Genomic DNA, 19,304 nt, shown 5'->3' on the forward strand with positions numbered 1-19,304 from the left:
TATGGCTGAGGGCGGCGCTGGTGAACACTCTCAAGGTTCTTGTACAGACAACACAAATACCCAAGCAAGTAGCAGGGGGGACAGCGGCCGATGTAGCTCAGTTGGAAGAGCACCGGACGCGATATTCGGAGGTCGTGGGTTCGGTTCCCACCATCGGCACGTTGTTTTTTCTTCTACTTTGCGTTTAATTATCTTTCCCCTAAACAGATTACATTACTAATTTCTGTGGTTATCTAAGCGAACATTAAAAAAAGAAGACATAAACGGACCATCCCCAACGCTTTCCTTGGCCTCGCCGACTGTTGGCTTCTTTCTTTCGTGTAGTATAACGAGCACCCTCATTTCCCCTTAATTGATCTGCTTGTAGCTTACGGGGGTCTCGGTTCTGGCAGTCTTGAAGCCATAGGTAGCCTAAGAGGGTTCTAGCACAGTGTTCGCCATCGCTCCTGATCACGTTCTACGTGACGCTGGCGGTAACAAAGGACGTTCTACGTCCGCCGCTATGGCTGAGGGTGGCGCTGGTGAACACTCTCAAGGTTCTTGTACAGACAACACAAATACCCAAGCAAGTAGCAGGGGGGACAGCGGCCGATGTAGCTCAGTTTGAAGATCACCGGACGCGATATTCGGAGGTCGTGGGTTCGGTTCCCACCATCGGCACGTTGTTTTTTCTTCTACTTTGCGTTTAATTATCTTTCCCCTAAACAGATTACATTACTAATTTCTGTGGTTATCTAAGCAAACATTAAAAAAAGAAGACATAAACGGACCATCCCCAACGCTTTCCTTGGCCTCGCCGACTGTTGGCTTCTTTCTTTCGTGTAGTATTACGAGCACCCTCATTTCCCCTTAATTGATCTGCTTGTAGCTTACGGGGGTCTCGGTTCTGGCAGTCTTGAAGCCATAGGTAGCGTAAGAGGGTTCTAGCACAGCGTTCGCCCTCGCTCCTGATCACGTTCTACGTGACGCTGGCGGTAACAAAGGACGTTCTACGTCCGCCGCTATGGCTGAGGGTGGCGCTGGTGAACACTCTCAAGGTTCTTGTACAGACAACACAAATACCCAAACAAGTAGCAGGGGGGACAGCGGCCGATGTAGCTCAGTTGGAAGAGCACCGGACGCGATATTCGGAGGTCGTGGGTTCGGTTCCCACCATCGGCACGTTGTTTTTTCTTCTACTGTGCGTTTAATTATCTTTTCACTAAACAGGTTACAGTACGAATTTCTGTGGTTATCTAAGCAAACATTAAAAAAAGAAGACATAAATGGACCATCCCCAACGCTTTCTTTGGCCTCGCCGACTGTTGGCTTCTTTCTTTCGTGTAGTATAACGAGCACCCTCATTTCCCCTTAATTGATCTGCTTGTAGCTTACGGGGGTCTCGGTTCTGGCAGTCTTGAAGCCATAGGTAGCGTAAGAGGGTTCTAGCACAGCGTTCGCCCTCGCTCCTGATCACGTTCTACGTGACGCTGGCGGTAACAAAGGACGTTCTACGTCCGCCGCTATGGCTGAGGGTGGCGCTGGTGAACACTCTCAAGGTTCTTGTACAGACAACACAAATACCCAAGCAAGTAGCAGGGGGGACAGCGGCCGATGTAGCTCAGTTGGAAGAGCACCGGACGCGATATTCGGAGGTCGTGAGTTCGGTTCCCACCATCGGCACGTTGTTTTTTCTTCTACTTTGCGTTTAATTAACTTTTCCCTAAACAGGTTACAGTACTAATTTCTGTGGTTATCTAAGCAAACATTAAAAAAAGAAACATAAATGGACCATCCCCAACGCTTTCTTTGGCCTCGCCGACTGTTGGCTTCTTTCTTTCGTGTAGTATAACGAGCACCCTCATTTCCCCTTAATTGATCTGCTTGTAGCTTACGGGGGTCTCGGTTCTGGCAGTCTTGAAGCCATAGGTAGCGTAAGAGGGTTCTAGCACAGCGTTCGCCCTCGCTCCTGATCACGTTCTACGTGACGCTGGCGGTAACAAAGGACGTTCACGTCCGCCGCTATGGCTGAGGGCGGCGCTGGTGAACACTCTCAAGGTTCTTGTACAGACAACACAAATACCCAAGCAAGTAGCAGGGGGGACAGCGGCCGATGTAGCTCAGTTGGAAGAGCACCGGACGCGATATTCGGAGGTCGTGGGTTCGGTTCCCACCATCGGCACGTTGTTTTTTCTTCTACTTTGCGTTTAATTATCTTTCCCCTAAACAGATTACATTACTAATTTCTGTGGTTATCTAAGCAAACATTAAAAAAAGAAGACATAAACGGACCATCCCCAACGCTTTCCTTGGCCTCGCCGACTGTTGGCTTCTTTCTTTCGTGTAGTATAACGAGCACCCTCATTTCCCCTTAATTGATCTGCTTGTAGCTTACGGGGGTCTCGGTTCTGGCAGTCTTGAAGCCATAGGTAGCCTAAGAGGGTTCTAGCACAGCGTTCGCCATCGCTCCTGATCACGTTCTACGTGACGCTGGCGGTAACAAAGGACGTTCTACGTCCGCCGCTATGGCTGAGGGTGGCGCTGGTGAACACTCTCAAGGTTCTTGTACAGACAACACAAATACCCAAGCAAGTAGCAGGGGGGACAGCGGCCGATGTAGCTCAGTTTGAAGATCACCGGACGCGATATTCGGAGGTCGTGGGTTCGGTTCCCACCATCGGCACGTTGTTTTTTCTTCTACTTTGCGTTTAATTATCTTTCCCCTAAACAGATTACATTACTAATTTCTGTGGTTATCTAAGCAAACATTAAAAAAAGAAGACATAAACGGACCATCCCCAACGCTTTCCTTGGCCTCGCCGACTGTTGGCTTCTTTCTTTCGTGTAGTATTACGAGCACCCTCATTTCCCCTTAATTGATCTGCTTGTAGCTTACGGGGGTCTCGGTTCTGGCAGTCTTGAAGCCATAGGTAGCGTAAGAGGGTTCTAGCACAGCGTTCGCCCTCGCTCCTGATCACGTTCTACGTGACGCTGGCGGTAACAAAGGACGTTCTACGTCCGCCGCTATGGCTGAGGGTGGCGCTGGTGAACACTCTCAAGGTTCTTGTGCAGACAACACAAATACCCAAGCAAGTAGCAGGGGGGACAGCGGCCGATGTAGCTCAGTTGGAAGAGCACCGGACGCGATATTCGGAGGTCGTGGGTTCGGTTCCCACCATCGGCACGTTGTTTTTTCTTCTACTTTGCGTTTAATTATCTTTCCCCTAAACAGATTACCTTACTAATTTTTGTGGTTATCTAAGCAAACATTAAAAAAAGAAGACATAAATGGACCATCCCCAATGCTTTCTTTGGCCTCGCCGACTGTTGGCTTCTTTCTTTCGTGTAGTATAACGAGCACCCTCATTTCCCTTTAATTGATCTGCTTGTAGCTTACGGGGGTCTCGGTTCTGGCAGTCTTGAAGCCATAGGTAGCGTAAGAGGGTTCTAGCACAGCGTTCGCCCTCGCTCCTGATCACGTTCTACGTGACGCTGGCGGTAACAAAGGACGTTCTACGTCCGCCGCTATGGCTGAGGGTGGTGCTGGTGAACACTCTCAAGGTTCTTGTACAGATAACACAAATACCCAAGCAAGTAGCAGGGGGGACAGCGGCCGATGTAACTCAGTTGGAAGAGCACCGGACGCGATATTCGGAGGTCGTGGGTTCGGTTCCCACCATCGGCACGTTGTTTTTTCTTCTACTTTGCGTTTAATTATCTTTTCACTAAACAGGTTACAGTACTAATTTCTGTGGTTATCTAAGCAAACATTAAAAAAAGAAGACATAAATGGACCATCCCCAACGCTTTCTTTGGCCTCGCCGACTGTTGGCTTCTTTTGTGTAGTATAACGAGCACCCTCATTTCCCCTTAATTGATCTGCTTGTAGCTTACGGGGGTCTCGGTTCTGGCAGTCTTGAAGCCATAGGTAGCGTAAGAGGGTTCTAGCACAGCGTTCGCCCTCGCTCCTGATCACGTTCTACGTGACGCTGGCGGTAACAAAGGACGTTCTACGTCCGCCGCTATGGCTGAGGGTGGCGCTGGTGAACACTCTCAAGGTTCTTGTACAGACAACAGAAATACCCAAGCAAGTAGCAGGGGGGACAGCGGGCGATGTAGCTAAGTTGGAAGAGCACCGGACGCGATATTCGGAGGTCGTGGGTTCGGTTCCCACCATCGGCACGTTGTTTTTTCTTCTACTTTGCGTTTAATTATCTTCCCCTAAACAGATTACATTACTAATTTCTGTGTTTATCTAAGCAAACATTAAAAAAAGAAGACATAAACGGACCATCCCCAACGCTTTCCTTGGCCTCGCCGACTGTTGGCTTCTTTCTTTCGTGTAGTATAACGAGCACCCTCATTTCCCCTTAATTGATCTGTTTGTAGCTTACGGGGGTCTCGGTTCTGGCAGTCTTGAAGCCATAGGTAGCGTAAGAGGGTTCTAGCACAGCGTTCGCCCTCGCTCCTGATCACGTTCTACGTGACGCTGGCGGTAACAAAGGACGTTCTACGTCCGCCGCTATGGCTGAGGGTGGTGCTGGTGAACACTCTCAAGGTTCTTGTACAGATAACACAAAAGCCAAGCAAGTAGCAGGGGGGACAGCGGCCGATGTAGCTCAGTTGGAAGAGCACCGGACGCGATATTCGGAGGTCGTGGGTTCGGTTCCCACCATCGGCACGTTGTTTTTTCTTCTACTTTGCGTTTAACTATTTTTCCCCTAAACATATTACATTACTAATTTCTGTGGTTATCTAAGCAAACATTAAAAAAAGAAGACATAAATGGACCATCCCCAACGCTTTCCTTGGCCTCGCCGACTGTTGGCTTCTTTCTTTCGTGTAGTATAACGAGCACCCTCATTTCCCCTTAATTGATCTGCTTGTAGCTTACGGGGGTCTCGGTTCTGGCAGTCTTGAAGCCATAGGTAGCGTAAGAGGGTTCTAGCACAGCGTTCGCCCTCGCTCCTGATCACGTTCTACGTGACGCTGGCGGTAACAAAGGACGTTCTACGTCCGCCGCTATGGCTGAGGGTGGCGCTGGTGAACACTCTCAAGGTTCTTGTGCAGACAACACAAATACCCAAGCAAGTAGCAGGGGGGACAGCGGCCGATGTAGCTCAGTTGGAAGAGCACCGGACGCGATATTCGGAGGTCGTGGGTTCGGTTCCCACCATCGGCACGTTGTTTTTTCTTCTACTTTGCGTTTAATTATCTTTCCCCTAAACAGATTACCTTACTAATTTTTGTGGTTATCTAAGCAAACATTAAAAAAAGAAGACATAAATGGACCATCCCCAATGCTTTCTTTGGCCTCGCCGACTGTTGGCTTCTTTCTTTCGTGTAGTATAACGAGCACCCTCATTTCCCCTTAATTGATCTGCTTGTAGCTTACGGGGGTCTCGGTTCTGGCAGTCTTGAAGCCATAGGTAGCGTAAGAGGGTTCTAGCACAGCGTTCGCCCTCGCTCCTGATCACGTTCTACGTGACGCTGGCGGTAACAAAGGACGTTTTACGTCCGCCGCTATGGCTGAGGGTGGTGCTGGTGAACACTCTCAAGGTTCTTGTACAGATAACACAAATACCCAAGCAAGTAGCAGGGGGGACAGCGGCCGATGTAACTCAGTTGGAAGAGCACCGGACGCGATATTCGGAGGTCGTGGGTTCGGTTCCCACCATCGGCACGTTGTTTTTTCTTCTACTTTGCGTTTAATTATCTTTTCACTAAACAGGTTACAGTACTAATTTCTGTGGTTATCTAAGCAAACATTAAAAAAAGAAGACATAAATGGACCATCCCCAACGCTTTCTTTGGCCTCGCCGACTGTTGGCTTCTTTCTTTTGTGTAGTATAACGAGCACCCTCATTTCCCCTTAATTGATCTGCTTGTAGCTTACGGGGGTCTCGGTTCTGGCAGTCTTGAAGCCATAGGTAGCGTAAGAGGGTTCTAGCACAGCGTTCGCCCTCGCTCCTGATCACGTTCTACGTGACGCTGGCGGTAACAAAGGACGTTCTACGTCCGCCGCTATGGCTGAGGGTGGCGCTGGTGAACACTCTCAAGGTTCTTGTACAGACAACACAAATACCCAAGCAAGTAGCAGGGGGGACAGCGGCCGATGTAGCTCAGTTGGAAGAGCACCGGACGCGATATTCGGAGGTCGTGGGTTCGGTTCCCACCATCGGCACGTTGTTTTTTCTTCTACTTTGCGTTTAATTATCTTCCCCTAAACAGATTACATTACTAATTTCTGTGTTTATCTAAGCAAACATTAAAAAAAGAAGACATAAACGGACCATCCCCAACGCTTTCCTTGGCCTCGCCGACTGTTGGATTCTTTCTTTCGTGTAGTATAACGAGCACCCTCATTTCCCCTTAATTGATCTGCTTGTAGCTTACGGGGGTCTCGGTTCTGGCAGTCTTGAAGCCATAGGTAGCGTAAGAGGATTCTAGCACAGCGTTCGCCCTCGCTCCTGATCACGTTCTACGTGACGCTGGCGGTGACAAAGGACGTTCTACGTCCGCCGCTATGGCTGAGGGTGGCGCTGGTGAACACTCTCAAGGTTCTTGTACAGACAACACAAATACCCAAGCAAGTAGCAGGGGGGACAGCGGCCGATGTAGCTCAATTGGAAGAGCACCGGATGCGATATTCGGAGGTCGTGGGTTTGGTTCCCACCATCAGCACGTTGTTTTTTCTTCTACTTTGCGTTTAATTATTTTTTCCCTAAACAGGTTACAGTACTAATTTCTGTGGTTATCTAAGCAAACATTAAAAAAAGAAACATAAATGGACCATCCCCAACGCTTTCTTTGGCCTCTCAGACTGTTGGCTTCTTTCTTTCGTGTAGTATAACGAGCACCCTCATTTCCCCTTAATTGAACTGCTTGTAGCTTACGGGGGTCTCGGTTCTGGCAGTCTTGAAGCCATAGGTAGCGTAAGAGGGTTCTAGCACAGCGTTCGCCCTCGCTCCTGATCACGTTCTACGTGACGCTGGCGGTAACAAAGGACGTTCTACGTCCGCCGCTATGGCTGAGGGTGGTGCTGGTGAACACTCTCAAGGTTCTTGTACAGATAACACAAAAGCCAAGCAAGTAGCAGGGGGGACAGCGGCCGATGTAGCTCAGTTGGAAGAGCACCGGACGCGATATTCGGAGGTCGTGGGTTCGGTTCCCACCATCGGCACGTTGTTTTTTCTTCTACTTTGCGTTTAATTATTTTTCCCCTAAACATATTACATTACTAATTTCTGTGGTTATCCAAGCAAACATTAAAAAAAGAAGACATAAATGGACCATCCCCAACGCTTTCCTTGGCCTCGCCGACTGTTGGCTTCTTTCTTTCGTGTAGTATAACGAGCACCCTCATTTCCCCTTAATTGATCTGCTTGTAGCTTACGGGGGTCTCGGTTCTGGCAGTCTTGAAGCCATAGGTAGCGTAAGAGGGTTCTAGCACAGCGTTCGCCCTCGCTCCTGATCACGTTCTACGTGACGCTGGCGGTAACAAAGGACGTTCTACGTCCGCCGCTATGGCTGAGGGTGGCGCTGGTGAACACTCTCAAGGTTCTTGTGCAGACAACACAAATACCCATGCAAGTAGCAGGGGGGACAGCGGCCGATGTAGCTCAGTTGGAAGAGCACCGGACGCGATATTCGGAGGTCGTGGGTTCGGTTCCCACCATCGGCACGTTGTTTTTTCTTCTACTTTGCGTTTAATTATCTTTCCCCTAAACAGATTACCTTACTAATTTTTGTGGTTATCTAAGCAAACATTAAAAAAGAAGACATAAATGGACCATCCCCAATGCTTTCTTTGGCCTCGCCGACTGTTGGCTTCTTTCTTTCGTGTAGTATAACGAGCACCCTCATTTCCCCTTAATTGATCTGCTTGTAGCTTACGGGGGTCTCGGTTCTGGCAGTCTTGAAGCCATAGGTAGCGTAAGAGGGTTCTAGCACAGCGTTCGCCCTCGCTCCTGATCACGTTCTACGTGACGCTGGCGGTAACAAAGGACGTTCTACGTCCGCCGCTATGGCTGAGGGTGGCGCTGGTGAACACTCTCAAGGTTCTTGTACAGACAACACAAATACCCAAGCAAGTAGCAGGGGGGACAGCGGCCGATGTAGCTCAGTTGGAAGAGCACCGGACGCGATATTCGGAGGTCGTGGGTTCGGTTCCCACCATCGGCACGTTGTTTTTTCTTCTACTTTGCGTTTAATTATCTTTCCCCTAAACAGATTACATTACTAATTTCTGTGGTTATCTAAGCAAACATTGAAAAAAGAAGACATAAACGGACCATCCCCAACGCTTTCCTTGGCCTCGCCGACTGTTGGCTTCTTTCTTTCGTGTAGTATTACGAGCACCCTCATTTCCCCTTAATTGATCTGCTTGTAGCTTACGGGGGTCTCGGTTCTGGCAGTCTTGAAGCCATAGGTAGCGTAAGAGGGTTCTAGCACAGCGTTCGCCCTCGCTCCTGATCACGTTCTACGTGACGCTGGCGGTAACAAAGGACGTTCTACGTCCGCCGCTATGGCTGAGGGTGGCGCTGGTGAACACTCTCAAGGTTCTTGTACAGACAACACAAATACCCAAGCAAGTAGCAGGGGGGACAGCGGCCGATGTAGCTCAGTTGGAAGAGCACCGGACGCGATATTCGGAGGTCGTGGGTTCGGTTCCCACCATCGGCACGTTGTTTTTTCTTCTACTTTGCATTTAATTATCTTCCCCTAAACAGATTACATTACTAATTTCTGTGTTTATCTAAGCAAACATTAAAAAAAGAAGACATAAACGGACCATCCCCAACGCTTTCCTTGGCCTCGCCGACTGTTGGCTTCTTTCTTTCGTGTAGTATAACGAGCACCCTCATTTCCCCTTAATTGATCTGCTTGTAGCTTACGGGGGTCTCGGTTCTGGCAGTCTTGAAGCCATAGGTAGCGTAAGAGGGTTCTAGCACAGCGTTCGCCCTCGCTCCTGATCACGTTCTACGTGACGCTGGCGGTAACAAAGGACGTTCTACGTCCGCCGCTATGGCTGAGGGTGGCGCTGGTGAACACTCTCAAGGTTCTTGTACAGACAACACAAATACCCAAGCAAGTAGCAGGGGGGACAGCGGCCGATGTTGCTCAGTTGGAAGAGCACCGGACGCGATATTCGGAGGTCGTGGGTTCGGTTCCCACCATCGGCACGTTGTTTTTTCTTCTACTTTGCGTTTAATTATCTTTCCCCTAAACAGATTACATTACTAATTTCTGTGGTTATCTAAGCAAACATTAAAAAAAGAAGACATAAATGGACCATCCCCAACGCTTTCCTTGGCCTCGCCGACTGTTGGCTTCTTTCTTTCGTGTAGTATAACGAGCACCCTCATTTCCCCTTAATTGATCCTCTTGTAGCTTACGGGGGTCTCGGTTCTGGCAGTCTTGAAGCCATAGGTAGCGTAAGAGGGTTCTAGCACAGCGTTCGCCCTCGCTCCTGATCACGTTCTACGTGACGCTGGCGGTAACAAAGGACGTTCTACGTCCGCCGCTATGGCTGAGGGTGGCGCTGGTGATTACTCTCAAGGTTCTTGTACAGACAACACAAATACCCAAGCAAGTAGCAGGGGGGACAGCGGCCGATGTAGCTCAGTTGGAAGAGCACCGGACGCGATATTCGGAGGTCGTGGGTTCGGTTCCCACCATCGGCACGTTGTTTTTTCTTCTACTTTGCGTTTAATTATCTTTCCCCTAAACAGATTACATTACTAATTTCTGTGGTTATCTAAGCAAACATTAAAAAAAAGACATAAATGGACCATCCCCAACGCTTTCCTTGGCCTCGCCGACTGTTGGCTTCTTTCCTTCGTGTAGTATAACAAGCACCCTCATTTCCCCTTAATTGATCTGCTTGTAGCTTACGGGGGTCTCGGTTCTGGCAGTCTTGAAGCCATAGGTAGCGTAAGAGGGTTCTAGCACAGCGTTCGCCCTCGCTCCTTATCACGTTCTACGTGACGCTGGCGGTAACAAAGGACGTTCTACGTCCGCCGCTATGGCTGAGGGTGGCGCTGGTGAACACTCTCAAGGTTCTTGTACAGACAACACAAATACCCAAGCAAGTAGCAGGGGGGACAGCGGCCGATGTAGCTCAGTTGGAAGAGCACCGGACGCGATATTCGGAGGTCGTGGGTTCAGTTCCCACCATCGGCACGTTGTTTTTTCTTCTACTTTGCGTTTAATTATCTTTCCCCTAAACAGATTACATTACTAATTTCTGTGGTTATCTAAGCAAACATTAAAAAAAGAAGACATAAATGGACCATCCCCAACGCTTTCTTTGGCCTCGCCGACTGTTGGCTTCATTCTTTCGTGTAGTATAACGGGCACCCTCATTTCCCTCTATGTATGTATATATATATATATATATATATATAAGTTCTGAAAACTAGGAAAAACAAATTGTTTAATTTAAGCATACAGGTGCACTATAATTTTCTTGGCGGATGGCCGCTATGCTGCTCGGTAGAGAACAATATAATGCTGGGTAATGAATAATTACAGCGCCTCAATACATTGCTTCTGTATGCAGAGTAGGCTAAGGTGATCATTTTCGCTGCATGTACCGCCGTAGTCAAGTACGCGAGGAAGGTCAAAATGTTTATGTTACTAGCCTCATTTTCACCATTTAAAGGTTGATTCTAAATTCTAATACTTAGAGCAAATCGTGGCCTCGCTTCAGAATACTTTTAGTAAAGAGAAATAAGACTCCTCCCAATACGCAGTATCCTCTATGTCTCGCCAGATGTGCTGCAATAATGTAAAAAAGGCAGGTATTACAGCAGTCTTGAAATTTAATTTTTCAGCGAAGCCAAAGTTACGATTGTATTGACGTATGTGGAAGAGAAACAACCGTCGATACAGGTTATAAAGCTTGGAGACCTTGGTGAGTATATGAAGTGGAGATCGGACTGAGTCGGTTGCAAGAAGACAGAGGAAATATTTCTATATCATGGGAATGCACTGCCTTAATTATAGGGAAAGATGCCCTTGCGTCATCCTGGGAAAGAAGCTGACTAAGGGAATTTTTTTCAGGTCCATGGTCTTGGTGGTAGAGCTGAGGATTAAATTGTGTAGTAAAATTTCTGCATATGAATTTATTTGTCGTGGCATATTTGATCTCATTACAGATTATGTTCATTCTATTGACCTTTCGCTTAGTTACATTTATGCAAGTTCATAGCCGTGACCAAATGAACAAAATCACTAAATCTCACAAATTACTTACTAGTCATTCCTGGTAAGCATTCAGGAACAGGACTGATGGGCTCTTGTACTTAAAACCAAGTAGAAAAACTAATTTATACATAACTCAACAAGGTCCCTTAAGAAGTGCGTCAAAGAGAGAACGGTATCGTGTAATAAGCTTATTAAAAATCAAGGTCTGCCGATAACTATGTCCATTGTATTCTCAAATGTCCACGAGCTTTTAAGGGCATGTAACGTTGGTCGACCATGAAGGTAAACGTTGTTGTGGTTTATTGAAATGCGGTATCTTCAAAATGCCAATAAGATTACAATAACCACTTCCCCTCAGGAAAATATTCCTATTCGTAATTAAGCAGACGCTCACCTTCATAGACGCAGCGGCACAGGGGGATCGTTGGAGCGTACGAAGCATCACGCCCCTACCTAACTATAAGAGTTTAGCAAATATAAAGTCGCAAGAATATTTCCAAACTATAGTTGAAATAATCCATTTTCTTATTCATTTTAGCATAGTCGTCCTCTGGCGCATGTTTGCAAATATTATTGACGATAACCTTAGTTTCTTGATAATATTTAAAATTGTTCACCCATTCATTATCCACGGATTTTATGTACAGTTCTCCGAGTCAAATGCTTATTATCTCGCTTTACCATGATGTCATTGCTTTGTTATTTTCCCTCTTAATTCAAAGCTCATGGTGATCAAATTATTTTGACCTACGCAATCATGCTGGTAGTACAGATGTGAGTAGTTGAGTAGCTGATTACTCGTCAGGCCATTTTCTTTTTCACCCAGGCTTTTCCTGATGCTAAGAAGGAAAATTTGAAGTGTTTAATTGCACTGCTCGATAAAACGAAATACAAATATAGCGCTGCTGCGAGTTTTATTTCACACGGCTACCAAGTCCACGGTCTTTGTAGTATACGGAGTTTCATTTGCTTCGTTGTATTTGGTATGCTTAGTGAGAGCTTCCTTAAGATCGCCAACTTGGCCGTCACCTTTGCGGTCCAACTGGTCTTCAGACTTTCCAGAAATGTTTAAGCTTACTATGCTACGCTAGCCAGCGAGGCTGCAATTCAAACTCTTTTCTTAACGTTTCATTTTCTCTCCTGTTATATTTTGTTTTGCTTGGGGAAGTAGGATTGAATGAGAGCATTTTTACGGCGTTATAATTTATTAAGGCTCATATGTAAACGTATTAAAGCTACCTATATATGTACGTATGTAAACTCATGAAGGCTATACAATTTTAAGCGGGATTTACCATATTTATGCACGTTTTATCCGTTTTGTACGTGGGTAAATAAAGTTTAAGTAAACGAAACTGTCCTTTGCGACCATACTCGCTTCAAATTTTTGTTAAATGTTTTCGGGAAGTATTCATTAAGAGGTGAGAGCGAAATAAATCTTACCTTTATGGCCAAATAAGCAAAGAACAGTGCATCGTTTTTTAAAATGTTTGCTCATTTCATTCATGAATGGAAAAACTGATGTATTTGTGGCCACCTTTTATGTTTGCTGTAGCATAATGCATAGTTCCAAGTGGAACCAGTTTGCAAGGTACAATAAGAGGTTGGTGAGGGTTTTAATTGTTGTTTCTTCTACCTAAAGCAGAATGTGTTTATCTTACGCTTTAAATAAAAAAAGCTTATGCGCATAAGAACCAAATATGAAAAACATATGCCCACTATAACCATCCTACGCCTGCAAATATAAATAAAATATATTCCACGCTCCATTCGCAGTTGCTATGTAATTGAAAAAAATTTCGTCCCCTTACAGAAATTCAATCCACCCAGAGTATAGAAGCAACGCTCACCTTATACATCTAGGTTGCTACCACATACATTTCACCTACCTATTTAGAAGTGTGTTAGACTAAGTAAATGCTTCTTCGTTATTGCAAATCTTCTTTATGATTTTGGACAGCATTGAAATTAGAAAAGAAAAACGTGTTAACCTGAAGGAAGGAAAGAACCTTTCTTTCGGGTACCGAAAATACTTGATATGATATCAGATGTTCTTTTCGATAGCATCGAGTGCTTGCACAAAAAGTAATGACAACACTAATAGGAAGTCTTCTCGCAATTAAATAAGTGAACAACCTACGAAAGTTGACAATCATAAGAACTGAACAGCAACACTGGGTCAGAAATGCTCTGTTAATTTACTGTTCCTTGAATTGCGGGCTCTTTGAATAACAGGTCCCATTGCGATGTTGATGCACGACTTTTATCCCGTGCTTTATGCGCAGTCTGATTGCGTTGTCTTGGGTTCATATAACCTCACAGGTAAGGTGATCAAAGCATAGTACTATTTTATTTGTCTTTGCGCGAATTCACAACGCGTGATTCACGTAAATATTGGCCACTGCGACAGTGGTCCTCATAATTTAGGCATCGGAAGCATTTTTTGAATAATGTAGATTTTTCGAATAGAATAAACCCTCGGTTAATGACGTAAGAGTAACACTTTATCAAGGGCTGCTAAAAAGCGTAAAACAATATATTAACAGATTATAATGTAGAAACCTAGGCCAAAATTTTAGCGCCCATATACTCGAATTTGGAATGACCCTTTGAGAACTAAGTCGTTTTCCCCCATCAGATAAAGAACTTCATTTATTCGAAGCATATGCGGCCATAGCTAGGGCGACAAACAATCGATGTACCCTTTTCGGTTCAGCTCATGAAAAAAATGTAAGCAGCGTTCGGAATGTAGGAAGAAAAACAAAGGCCTACAGTTGACCGAAAAATGATAGGCAATAGATGGAAATTGCGCAGGTTAATTATTGGTAATCAATAACTGGATATTGGTGTATTAAATAATGATAATAAAAAATACTGGTGAAAATTTTAAAAATAACCTAAATTCAATGACGAAATAAATTAAACTATTTATGCAACGATTAGAAAATGTGCTGTGTCATGGTACCTTATCCACTGCAGATAAAAATTGAAATTGGAGAGTATTCGGGTTCTAGTCGATTATGATTAAAAAAATCACTCGTTAGTCTTAATGGTATTGTTGGGCGGTTGAAAGCACTTAAACGATTCATCGTAGTCCGTCGTAGCTAAAATGTGCATGAAGTAAACGAACATGCAGCATAAAATCAGTTTCAAGCGGCGACGCAGACGCGCATCCCAAATAATGAATTGAGTAATGAAGAAATGGACAAGGAAAAGTCCTAACGGAGAGACTAAAAATGAAATCGATTTCATAATGTGTTCAACCCCCGCCATTATGCAAGATGTAGCGGTAATTGGGAAAGTGCGATGCAGTGACCACAGGATGGTGAGGTCCCGAATTAGCCTAAATCTGAAGAAGGAACGCAACAGATTAGTAAGAAAGAAACCCATCAACGAATTAGCAATGAGGGGGAGGGCAGAAGAGTTCAGGATCTCGCTACAGAATAGGTTTTCAGCTCTAACTGAGGATGGCGACATTACCCTAGAGGCAAGGAACAATAATTTCAGAGATATCATTACTGAGTGCGCGGTAGAAGTAGGCGGTAGGATAGTTAGAGAGGATACCGGCAAGCTGTCTAAGGAGACGAAAGATTTGATTAAGAAACGCCAGAGTATGAAAACTTCCAATCCAACAGACCAGATCGAATTGGCCGAGATATCAAAGCTAATCAATAAGCGCAAGGTGGCCGATATAAGGAAGTATAACATGGAGAAAATTGAGCATGCTGTAAAGAACGGGGAGAGCCTTAAAGCAGTAAAGAAGAAATTGGGCATAGGCAAAAACCAGATGTATGCGATAAGGGACAAGGCGGGCAACGTCATCACTAATATGGAAAACATAGTCAAAGTAGCAGAGGAGTTCTATACAGATCTCTACCGTTGCCAAAGTAGTCAGAACCGTAATGAGATTGGCGGTAGCGAAAAACAGTCAGACGTCCCACCAGTGACGAAGGACGAGGTCAAGAAAGCACTAGAAACTATTAAAAGGGGGAAATCAGCTGGAGAGGAACAGATAACTACAGATTTCCTGAAGGACGGGGGGGATATCGTGCTAGAAAAACTGGCCACCCTGTATACGCAGTGCCTTTGTGTCATCGACGGTACCGGAACCATGGAAGAATGGAAACATTATCCTCATTCACAAGAAAGGGGACTCTAAGGACCTTAAAAATTACAGACCAATCAGCTTACTATATGTTACGTATAAGGTATTTACTAAGGTAATCACTAATAGAATCAGGACAACCTTAGACTGCAATCAAGCAAAGGATCAAGCAGGGTTTCGGAAACGGTACTCTACTATCGATCATATTCATACCATAACCCAGGTGATCGAAAAATGCTCGGAGTATAACCAGCCCTTATAAAGCATATATTGATTACGAAAAAGCATTTGACTGAGTTGAAACCTCGGCGGTGATGAAGGCATTGCGAAATCAGGGGGTAGACGAGCCGTACGTGAAAGTGCTGGAAGATATATATAGTGGCTGCACAGCAACCATAGTTCTGCATAAAGAAAGTAACAAAATTGCCATAAAGAAAGGTGTTAGGCAAGGAGACACAATCTCTCCAGTACTATTCACAGCTTGTTTAGAGGAAGTATTCAGAGACTTGGAATGGGGGCAGTTAGGGATAAGGGTAGATGGAGAATACCTCAGTAATCTGCGATTTGCTGATGACATTGCCTTGCTAAGCAACTCGGCGGATGAACTGCAAATAATGATTGATGACCTAGACAGGAAAAGTAGAAAGGTAGGCTTGAAAATCAATATGCAGAAGACTAAGGTAATGTTCAACAGCCTCGGGAAGGAACAGCATTTTACATTAGGTAGCGAAATACTGGAAGTAGTAGGCGAATATCTCTACTTAGGACAGGTAGTAACCGCAAATCCGGACCACGAAAAGGAAATAACAAGAAGAATACGATTGGGATGGAGCGCATTGGCAAGCACTCGCAGATTATGACTAGCAGCTTACCGGTATCGCTCAAGAGGAAAGTATACAACAGTTGCATCTTGCCTGTACTCACCTATGGGGCTGAAACGTGGAGGCTAACCAAGAGAGTTCTACTTAAGTTGAGGACAACCCAGAGGGCTATGGAACGAAAAATGTTAGGGGTAACATTAAGAGATAGAAAGCGTGCAGAGTGGGCCAGAGAAATAACTCAAGTTACCGACATTCTAGTGGAAATTAAGAACAAGAAATGGACATGGGCAGGACATGTTGTGCGCAGAGAGGATAACCGAGGGTCGCTGAGGGTAACAAACTGGATTCCAAGGGAAGGAAAGCGTAGCAGGGGGCGGCAGAAAGTTAGGTGGGCGGATGAGATTAAGAAGTTCGCAGGTGTCAAGTGGATGCAGCTAGCACAGAACCGGGTTAAGTGGAGAAATATGGGAGAGGCCTTCGCCCTGCAGTGGGTATAATCCGGCTGATGATGATGAATGAAGAAACGTGAATGGAAACGGGTGCCCTTTCAGGATGGGAGTAAATGGCAGAGTGGTTTTGGTTTCGCTGCGTCAATCGTCTAATTTTCGAATCCTGAATATGCCTCATTGAACAAACTTGTCGTAAGACATCTTACTCTAAGAATCCCTTGCGGATCAGGAAACATTTGCGACATGATATTTTCGTGAGAACGTTTTCAGTAAAACAAAACATGCACGTTGCTGATGGTTACCAATTTTCGAATTTTAAGTGAATTTCTCTAATTGAGTGTTTCTTCTCCAGACCGCACCACCTGCTCAATGTGGACGAAACATTCTGCTCTAAACAGGCCACTCAGTGACTGCGAGTTCGTGCTCTTTTCGTTATGTGCAAATAAAATCTACAACGCTCACGAGTATGAAAGGGAACAGTGTAGAAAGTTAAAATAAAGTGCTTAGGTTGCACATTAAATGGATCAAGAAAGCTGGCTCTTGCTGAGTGAGGACAGGAGCGTCACCGCAAGTAGTCAGCTTCATAATAAATTTGAGCTTTTCGAACTATGAGTCTGTCATCCGCCTTGTGCTTCAAATGCGTAGAATGTTTTGTTGTCTCCGAACTGCACACAACCAAACTTAGCGGAGCAAAGATGAAAGCAATTCGAAATAAGGAAACGTCTTAGGCAAGGAGAGACGACCTAAGATATAATATGCAGACGCTAAGGAAGTGTTCGTCAGCCTCTTGAAAGGACAGCAGTATACAGTAAGTAGCATAATACAGGAAGTGGTAGGCGAGTATGTATTCTTAGGACAAGCAGTAACCGCTGATTTGGAGCAGCTAAGAAAATAACTAGGAGAATAAGCTTAGAATGAAGCGAATTTCACAAAAACTCAACGATTGTAACTAGCAGCCTAGCGTTATGGCCGAAGAAGAAAGTAAATAACAGAGGCAGCTTCCTTGCACTCACCTATGGGATTAATAGGTGTCGGGTAAAGGAAAGCGTTATACTTAACCTGAGGACAGAGCTATATTGAAGATAAATTGGTAGGTGAAATGGTAAAAGCTACGAAACGTGCAGAGTGGATCAGAAATATAACTGACCGACATTCTAGTGGAAATCAAGAAAAATGGGCATGGACAAGTATGTAGTGCGAAGGGAGACTAACCGATGGTTGCTAAGTGTGACGAAGTGTATTCTAAGGAAAGGCAATCATTCCAGAGGGCGGCAGAATTCTAGGCGGGCGGATGAGGTTAAGAAGTTCGCAAAGGTCAAGTGGATGCAGGTGGCACAGGACTGGTTTAGTTGGAATATTTTGGGAGATATCATCACTCTGCTGTTGGTATAATGCGGCTTATGTTGATGACTTCTTATTCGGTATTTTTACAGTAAATATATATGCAAAAATTCACACTCTAGAGGAAAGTACATTCTCGGCCAAATTATTTTAAACTCAGTTTTCACCCCTTTTCGCATAATCGGCAACAATTGTCAAATCATCGCTGTCCACTGCATTTGGGATGTCTCGATTGTATTAATAATGCAGTTATTGTAAGCTATTATTTTGTAACTTTGAAACAGAAGAACTAAAGCCGTTTTGACCACCTCGAGCTTTTTCTTTCTGTGGTACGTGACATGCCCTGTCTTTTGTATTTATTTTATAGCGTCATAAAATATGGCCCAAATCGGTGATGTTAAAGTTCATTGCAAAAATCTTCAGATACTTTTAGTCACCGCCTAAAGGCACAAATCTAGCGACACATCCTGAGCGTCGGCGTCGTTGTCGTACCACGAAACAAGTTTTTGCATGCCCGTGGTGCGGACGCTAGCGAATTGGAGCGAATCGCCCAGACGTGACCAGGCCCGATCAGCGTTCACGGAGGCACTGGAAGCTGCTCATACATGTAGGTCTATCATTGGCGTATGGCCGTCTCTCGATGCTGTAAATTGCTCCATGTAGACTCCTGTCTACGCTTCTTTTCGACCGGGTGAGATCTGCGACGGCAGTCGGAACAGAATGCGGATGTGCGTTGCTTTTGACGCCCACAAGGCACGGCGCTGAAAACGCAGACGCTCATCATGGGCTCTCCGGTAGGATTCGTTGGAGTGCAGTTTTAAGCGTTGACGCGACAACGTGCGTGGTATGAAGAAAACCTTTTGGTGTACAAGCTCCGCGAGTTTCGCCGTGGTCGGCCAAGGCCTGAACCATGCAGGCGCCGTCGCTATGGCTACCTGCTTGGACAGGTTCCGCACTTGCGTCGGCTTCGGTTTGATGGCCGCCGCGCCGTATCTCCGCAGCTGCACCAAGGCCTTGGCTGCGTCGGGTTCCCAGACCATACGGAAGGACGCGCCATAGAGAAAAACGGGGAGCCCGCGTATAGCGCTCGGCACCTTGAGAAACTGCGAGACGTCACTTCAAGCGACTCACAACTCATTTCTTGAGCCTGCCGGGCTGGCGCAGTGGTTACGGCGCTCGACTACAGTTCCCAAGAATGCGCGATGGAATCCCGGCCTTGGCGGTCGCTTTTCGGTGGAGACGAAAGGCAAGATACCCGTGTACTGTGCAATGTCAGTGCACGTTAAAGAAGCCCAGGTGGTCGAAATTTCCGGAGTCCTCCACAACGCCGTCTCCATATCCTGAGTCGCTTTGGGACGTTAAACCCAACAACTCAACTCCCCCCATTTCTAGTCTAAA

The 19,304-nt window shown here is 45.6% G+C and overlaps 1 long non-coding RNA gene across 1 annotated transcript; it reads left to right on the forward strand.

The window, feature by feature from the left end:
• The first annotated feature begins 11,334 nt into the window (after window positions 1–11,334).
• On the forward strand, window positions 11,335–17,194 carry LOC146170635 (uncharacterized). Its single transcript, XR_014703158.1, has 3 exons — window positions 11,335–11,472; window positions 13,426–13,512; window positions 16,918–17,194. It is a non-coding gene; the product is annotated as an uncharacterized LOC146170635 (long non-coding RNA).
• The last annotated feature ends 2,110 nt before the right edge of the window (window positions 17,195–19,304 follow it).

The sequence above is a fragment of the Amblyomma maculatum genome, unplaced genomic scaffold, assembly GCF_055883805.1.
Source record: "Amblyomma maculatum isolate TAMU_Amacu unplaced genomic scaffold, ASM5588380v1 scaffold_119, whole genome shotgun sequence".
Classification (NCBI taxonomy): domain Eukaryota; kingdom Metazoa; phylum Arthropoda; class Arachnida; order Ixodida; family Ixodidae; genus Amblyomma; species Amblyomma maculatum.